Raw genomic sequence first — 9,055 nt, 5'->3', positions numbered from 1 at the left:
TTTCAGCAGTTTGAACAAAAACCAATTCAAGTTACAAAAGAGCAGATTGGGTTACTAATGAGGCTAAAGTGTTGGTGGCGAGTGGAGAATGATGTGAACAATTATACCAAGTAAAAAGACAAAGATAGTGACGAAGACTTGAGTGATGATTAGGTTCTAATTTTTTTTGTTCAAACTGCTGAACCATCTAGAAATGTTTATATGTATTGATATATGTTGTGGCATTGAGTATTTGGTTATAGTTCCATTTCTTAAAATATTTATTTATGTCGATTTAACTAATCAAATTATCAGCCACCTTTCCTATAAACTGTCTAAGAAACCTATTGTTCAAGGAGAAACTAATTTAAAGAAGTATTTGGAAAAGAATTTCACACCTAGGAAAACATTTATTCTTTAGAAAATATTAATTTGAATATTTTTATGTGTGCATAAAAGATTAATTATTATCCATATAGTGGCGGACATCATTAAATTAATCTTAATTTTAAACTTCTAATATATTATTCAAAATGAATGTAGACTGGATATCTAACGATGATAAAATAATATTTCTTTTGTCTGAATGTAAGATATTATATTTATATTTTATAAATGTGAAATCATATGTGTGAATTTGTGCGATGTGAGTTTATGTAAATTCACACAAAACATCACTGAGGAGGGTTGGTGCAACCTGAAATTCACACAGGTTGTGCAAAAATTCAGACCACACCACACAACCTACTCTATACAATGTCAACTATGCATTGTAGGTTCAGATCAACTAGTTAGCCTATGGATATACATGGGATTTATCATGGAGAGTAGAATTCTGATTCACCAAATAAAGTGATTTCAGTATATCGACTACCGTCATCTGGATATTGATTTTCAGTAGTGATATAAGTTCTGATATTGACAAATTCAAAATGATGTCTATTACTAATATCATTGTTGACTTAATTTAAATTAATGAAATCATAAAAACTTTTATAGATTATGATTCACTGACATAAATATAGATTATGATGAATACAGATCTTCTACACATCGAATGTTGATTAGGGATTCGATAATCCTTCAATAATGAGAAAATATATGACAGGAGATATGTGTAAAACGCGATATAGTGGGCCTAGTGAAATGTTGAGGTAAGGAAGTGATAGTTACTATTTGATAAGATTGAGGAAAATGGTACGAAGAATATTAGACAGGAGAGAATGATTAGAGAAGGCCAAATGATTGTGTCCATGTGAGAGAAAGGAAGGAAAGAAATGATAATTGGATGAGAAGGTGGATGTATAGATGCAGCTGATAAACTCAAATTTAAGGTGTTAATTTTTATTTGAGTTAATCAATAAAAAATATAAACCTTTACTCATAAATGAATTTGAGTAGTTAGTGATGAGCTAGGGTCGTCTCTGTACGAAATGGATGTTAGGCTTTAAATACTCTTTAAGTGATGATTCAAGAGGTATGAGAGGAGATACACATAAAATAAGAGATCATGAGAGGGTGATAGTAACTATTTAACAAGGATGATATGAATAAAAATATGAGAAAGAGGTAGGAGGACATGGACAGATCAAATGGAAATGATAGAGTGAGATAGATGAAGACCTGAAGTGATGATGGGTGCAAAAGATGAGTAAGAAGAAAAGATGATGAAATGGATGAATAGATGTGAGTGGATGTGGATGGATGATGGTGAAATAAAATGGTAGAAGAATAAATAATAATGATATAACTAATGGATATGATGAAAGAATGGATATATGGCAGTGAGATGGAAAAAAGGATGATTGGCTTGATGATTTAGGATTTTTATATAAGAAGACGGTGACAAGATTTAGGTCTAGATCGAGATCAGAGATGACTGTGGTAGGGTGAGAGGATGGAAGAGTGTAATGAGAATGAATTGATGAAAATATGGATGTAGATCTAAGTAAAGGGATGTGAAAGAGAGAAATCAATGTAAGGCAAGAGACAAACCTTAGATCCCTATGTTATTCTAGGTCAAGGCCCTTTTCTGATGCAGATCAGCCTCACCGCTTCTCTATTGATCTTCCCCAAGCACTCAAGACACCAAGAACACTCTTCATGAACCTTCAAAACTTCACTTTCTTTCAATCTGCTTCTCTAGGAGGAAGTAAGATTAAAAGATAGTTTTTACAAATCTGAGGCACTATTTATAGATAAAACAATATGGATGGCAAGAAATGGAAAAAGGGAATCACAGCTCAAAATTTCATCCCAAAACTCTTTCTGTATGGTTAGATATCGCGACTTGAATTTGGATCATTATAAATCCTCTTATTTTCTCTCTCCTTAAATTTTCAGAAAAGTAAAAAACATGTAATGTAAATAAACATGTAATGTAAAAAACATGTAAATATGGTCATATTAACATAATAAAACGCACAATATCAGCAGGTAATGATGCATGTTAATATATGTACATGTTTATGAGCATTTAAGAAGTGATAATGATTACTAAAATTCTTCCAATGATTGGGTTTGATGTCCCCGGTTTCTAGATAAAATCTTCCAATGATATGCTGCGATTTGTTTCATCATTCTGAATCCGTGGTTAAAAAAGCACCATGTATCCATATGCAAAATAGGAAAAAAATAACGTTAAATTAATGATAAGTGTGTGACACGGTGATGCATCATTATGCAACACATCAACACTTTTTTACTTCTCCATCATCCACTTTTGGACATGTGTGTGCCACTTAGGTGCCGTAGGATTTTTCACCTTTGATGCATTTAATATGAAGAAAGTAAATATCTTATGTAAAAGTCATTTTTTTGTCTCCAGAATCAAGTTTATTGAAATTCTAATCAAAAGTTCTATATTGGTCCATATCACCTCTGTGATTAAAGAAATGTGTTAGGTAATAATTCATCGCCATATCATCACAATAAGTGATGCCAATAGGATATTTTTTTCCAATGTATAGCTGCACTAATTATTTCAAAAAGAGGTAATTGTTTCATACTTAGATAATATGAAATATATTTATAAAAACTTAGAAAATTAGAATATGATATCATAAATAATATATATTTTTAAGAATATGATATCATAAAAATCAATAAAAATATCCAAATATCCAAGAAAGCCAGAAAATCACTTGAGAGGGAGATATATTGAGAGAGAGCCCACATAAATATAGAGACAAGAAGATTGAGTGAGGTTTTTTAATAAAAGTTAGAAAGTGGGTTACACTGAGAGAGTCAAAATAACTTGAGAGAAAAATCTAAAATAAAAAGATAGAGTACAAGAGATAATAACAGTGCAATGATATTAAGAGGGAATCGAAATGTGATACAATGATAGAGGGAGATCGATCAATGAGAGAGATGGAGAGAGAAAATGCACGGATGTTGAGAGAAAGCATTTTTATGGAGAGAAGGAGATTAAGAAGGGAGTATAGAAATATAAATGAAGATATTGGTTGAGTGGACACTGAGATAGATATGGACAGGGCATTGAGACTGGGAGTGAAAAACATCAATTTTTTTGAAAAAAATAAAATAAAAAATTTAAAAAATCCGTGAAATATTTTTCATACTTGAATATCAACTCTTAGTGCAGACAGAGGGATATCAAGCAATGAGTACAAATACAAATGAACTCTAAATTTTGTATAATTGGTATTAGATGATATGAACAAAATTCTGTTAAGCTTTTATTTGGCTGAGGAATTGTTTGTCTGCTTAATTAGAGAATAACTTCACCTAATGCTTTTCCTATGAGGAAAACATAGAACAAGAGATTGAGTGGAAGCAAGAGAGAGTGATAGAGGAGTTTGTACGTGTATATGGGTTTATAGACATTGGAGACTAGGTGAAATTTTAATTATGCATATTTTATTATATTGTAACAACCAAGGGAAATTTCTGATGAAGGAAATAAAGATATAGGATGTTTAGTTTTGTGATGGTAACAAAGAAAAATGGGAGCGGGTGGAGAGTGATGAGGATGACGTTGAGGGCCTGGTACCTTTCACACACCACTTCCACTCTTCAACCCTACAACCCCTTGTGCAGTGTGCAATGCATTTTAAACAAACTATGGTCCATTATACAGTGCATGTCAATTCTTGTGTCCAAATCATCATTGTGGCGTGCATGCACAAGCCACACCATCGCAAGCGATGAGTCCATCTCTTGAGGAGATGATCCAAACCATGACACCATCATCTTCAACCCCAGACCTAGGATCCAAATTTTATTTACGATAATATTTTTATTTCTGAAGTTCATGAAATGACACTTATTTTGTCTCTCCTCCAAGGCCTATAAATAGGCCACTGTTGTAATAGATTATTTGGTGCTTTTCTGTAGTTAAGTTTTCTTCTCAAGAATTCCCTAGCATCCTCTCTATCGGGACCACAACGAGGGGCTTTCCTTCTCATGTTCCATGGCATCTTGTCATTTCGCATAGCCGCATTGCCACCCTAACATCCATGCACGTTGCACCACAATGTGTGTTGCGTTGCCTCGACACCCTCCTAGTATGCTGCACAATCCTGCATAATAAAATCAAATTAGATCAATAAAGTTATGTTTTTATACTTGTTTTCTACCTCATTGTTTTTAGGTTTGCACTAGCGTTATTCACCATTTAAGGATAAAAGGAGAAATTTCTGATTTATTTTCCCTAAGCTCTATTTTTATATACTTTATTGATTTTTGAGACTAACTCCACTTGATTCCTTAGAGTCAAGTGTATTTCTCACATCTTCTTGGATATTTATTTGAAAAACAGGACTTAGGTAAATACAATGGTGAATTTGAGACTCAAATGGGATGAAAGTAAACACCTAAGCCATCTAATAGATACTAAAAAGAATCTTAATACACAAGAAGATCACTCTAGAAGCCCATTCAAACCTCCTTAACGACCAGGTCAACTAAAGGCAAAAATTGTGGAGCTAACCAACAATTTGAATTTGAAAGGCCTTTATTCAAATATGGGAAGGAGGGAATGTGGATCAAGGCTGGAAATCAAGTAATCCTAGCCCTCCAAACCCTTGGAATTAAATCAAATTAATGGGGGAGTTAGGCCACATCTATCTCATCTTGGATTTATTCTCCCAACTTGTTGTTGGAGACCTATTGCAACATATTTCTTTGATCGATTATTGTTCTACAAGAGTGTGGAAGTGAGAGTTCAAGGGTGATCAAGATTCTTGGAAAAAGAACACCACTTGGCCTTTGGGGGAAGTGACAACAAGGTTTTTATGATATCCTAAAAATTTATTTGAAACTTCTCATGTTTTTCTCTAGATAAATATTCAATTGGGTAGCCTACACTTCAAGCTTTCCAACGCATCAAACGACACTAAAAAATTCCTCCCACGCTCTTGTCGTTGAAAATGACCCTTTTATGCCACTATGAATTGTGCATGGAAATAATGGAAATTCAAAGAGAGGTGGGATGAATAATCTGAGTGTAATCAAACCTTATTTATGAATGGAACAATTTGTAAAATCAGTCTATGATTTAACAGAAGATATGGATAGTTTACAAGCACTTGATTCATCTCATCTTTCTCAAATCAATATTTCCTTTTCCCATCATTGTTCTAGCACTAATAACATGGAAGTGGACTTTACTTCATATGAAAAAGTTATGGATAGCAATAGGTCCAAGATGAATAGACCTATTGATGAACCCTAAATAAGGCCCCAAATTATACATATTTTAAGGTCATTTTGGGATCATTTTATGTGTGTTACATTTATCTTTACAAGAATGTTCATCTCATGCATTAAATGGATTATTTGGTAAAATAATACCTTTTAATATAGTTTTTAGATATTCTAAAAGTTTAAATATTTCTTAGTAAAAATGTGCATAAAATATTGTTAAATTTAATTAGTTTAATGATGCCTCTAGTATGCCAGTTTATGTTTTACAGGGATGAAATAAAAGATGAAGAAATAAATAAGAGATGGAGAGATAGGGGAATAAAGAATATATATATATATATAAGAAACGAAAAAGTGAGTTTTTAAGTGGGTGGCGCGGGTTGAGCCTGGGCATAGCAGCCCTAAGCAAGCTGTAGGCAGGCAAGCACAAGGCGCTCAGACCTACCTACAATTGGAAAGCACTAGTGCCCACAAGAATCCCCATCAACCCCATAAGGAGTCCACAATGAACCCACAAGTCCCACCCACAAGTCCCATACTACCCCACAATTTGCAGACCAAGTAAAGAGTCAACCCGCACACACACACAAAGAATAAGATATTTTAATTCGATGAGACATGTTGACTGGCATTTATATAGCAAAATTTATTTTGGATTTTCTGATATGGGATTGACCAACTTGCACATCTTTCATATTTGCATTGGGTCGGGCCAAAAAAGAGAGGAGATTAATCGGGGGCCAATCCTGAGAAAAGAAGAAAGAGGCAATGAGTGGGCTTCTAGCCAACACGGCCCAAACCCCCATCATAGTGGGTCGCATCATAAGTAATGTTTTCATCGAGACCATCCGATCTCCGTAAGGAATATTGGAAGGTCCTTGCTATATTTAACCCTTTCTTTTTTATTATTTCCTTTTTGTAGGGCTCTGATTGGTTATGATGGCAGACGAAGATGACAGGACCTCCTAAGCGATTAATCAGGAGTGAGAAAATATCTGATGAGGCTGATGACGGGGCACTGGCATGGCTCGTGGGTGCACCAAACTCGAAGGGGTCAACGGCTGTGATTTAGTCAGAACCGGCGGACCCCACAAGAAGGAGATCGAATGGCCAGGGGAAGTTCCATCCATCTTTGCCCCTGGCTTTTGAGACAATCATCGGACGAAGGTTTTCAGCCAGAAGACAGCTAGGGCAATCTGATGACCTGGGAGGACCCCCAAGGCTGTCCCACTACATAAACATCCACGGGAGGTCCTTCCAAGCCTTTAAAGGGCTTGACGGCCCCTAATTCGTTCATCTCCTGAACAAGAACCAAAGCACCAGCAAGAGAACCTTCTTGCAATAGAATGATCCAAGGGAGTGTCATGAAACCTTCTTGATAGCTCTGAACGTTCAGGAGGGCACCAAAGTAGGTAGGGAACACCCCAGATCAGCACCAACACAGAGAATGATGGGAGGAGACTCACACCAAAGCTGGGAAGCAGCGATCAGTGCCCCCCCAATCTCCTAACACCTGAATCAGGGAAATCCAAGTTGTTTTCTATGTCAAATTCAGTAGATATCTAGTTCATATTCATGTTTGTCTTCATATATTTGGTTAAAATTGTATGTTCAGATCAATATCAGCATGATTTGATTGTGCTGCCTCTTTTAGGCATTCAATCAAACACATTATGGCTTTGGGCATTGTACACAATTTTCACTTTTTCTCATGCATTTTACCTCATTAAAAATATAAATTAAAAATCATAATATAAATATTAGATATTACGCCTATATAAGTCGTATTCTACAATTATAATTGGCCTATTAATCATATGTTACTATAAATCTTCTCCCTTAATTACTCTTATTAGTCCCTCTATCTTCTATTGACCTCTTTCTCTTTATCTAGCTAATTAACTAGTTTAAATAGCCTCTCTATCTTCATAGTTAATATATTATACATTAGATAATCCCTATTCTATTACCTAACTCTCTTAAGCTTAAATTCTTATGATGTATAAGTATTTGTCTATCCCATTAATCTACATCTAAATAAATATATAATTCCTTATTTCTCCTATGATAAGTAATACTTCATTTCTTATTCATTCATCTTCTTACCTCTTACTAAACTAAATACTTGCATCAATTAACTTCTTACACCTTATTGACATAAAATCTTATTCACTATCTACTTAAATCTTAATATCCATTATTATTAACTCTATCTCCTATCTAAGACATAACTTTTAATTAATAAATAAGTTTCTTATCTCCTATTAATATTACTTCATTATTCTGTCTGTCTCACTAATATTCTATTCTTCTTCACTACCTGCATTAATATCGTTCTTCGTTATAATATCATTAACTCATTTCAAACATCCTACTTCTTTTACATCCCTAATATCAATAAAAATACAAAAATAAGATCTTATATTATCTCTCTCTTTCTCTAGTTCTTTATCACGACATTTAATATTTCTTACTATTAGGTATTCTCTTAATTCTCTCATCTATTAGATACTATCTCCCAACTACTAATTATTTTCTTCAACCATTCCAGTATATTCTCTATAATTATTATTTCTTTTACTGAACTATAACTAATTTCTTTAACTACCAATATATCATACTAGATTATCTATCAGCCAAACCCAATTATTAAAATCACCTCTAAAGGCCAGTTCCTACGGAGACAATCTCGCTCCTTCTATACTTCTGAGTGAGTTTTCTATAGTTAAACAAATTATTTGATGAAGGCAAATTAGAAGTACAATGACAGATCAAGTAACGTACGTGCATTTATTAAAATGATATCCTCTACTCCCCAACTAACTTAAAACTAAACCCTCCCTGCAACACGTGGATCTAAAATTGGGACTTAAAAAACCATTTTTTTGGATTGTTGGAGCTCCGCCATCTAGCGGAGGATTGCCGCCAAACATTCAGAAACATGCAGGAATTTCATGTAGAATCCACAGTAAGAAAAATAACCCAGAGAAAATTTGTTTTGCTACGAGATCACCGGAGCACCCTCCCCGTCGCCGCTCGCCGCTGCAAGAGCCCCCGCAAAGGCTGGTGGTGACACGACATCTCCCAATTGGCTGAACAGAATTTGCTGAAATTTTGACAGCAACTTTCTGGCATCTAGAGTGACCTCTCAAAAAAAATTCAGCCCAAACCGAGGCCTACAACTCTGAGACCTCTCGAGTAACATAAGTATTTAGCCATCCCTCATTTGTAAGTCAAAATTATTGGACTCCTACACGTAGTCAACACTCTAGAAACAACATGCCAAGAAATTCATATCATATCCATCTATTTTCAACAGCATGAATAAATAAATTTCTACCCTTGGGCTGCTGGAATTCTTGATTGACTTAATCCAAACTAAATTGTGCTATGCAATATTGAATCA

This window comes from Wolffia australiana, chromosome 4, assembly GCF_029677425.1.
Source record: "Wolffia australiana isolate 7733 chromosome 4, ASM2967742v1".
NCBI classification, from domain to species: domain Eukaryota; kingdom Viridiplantae; phylum Streptophyta; class Magnoliopsida; order Alismatales; family Araceae; genus Wolffia; species Wolffia australiana.
The sequence above is the reverse complement of the archived record's forward strand: the minus strand, read 5'-3'. Positions refer to the sequence as shown.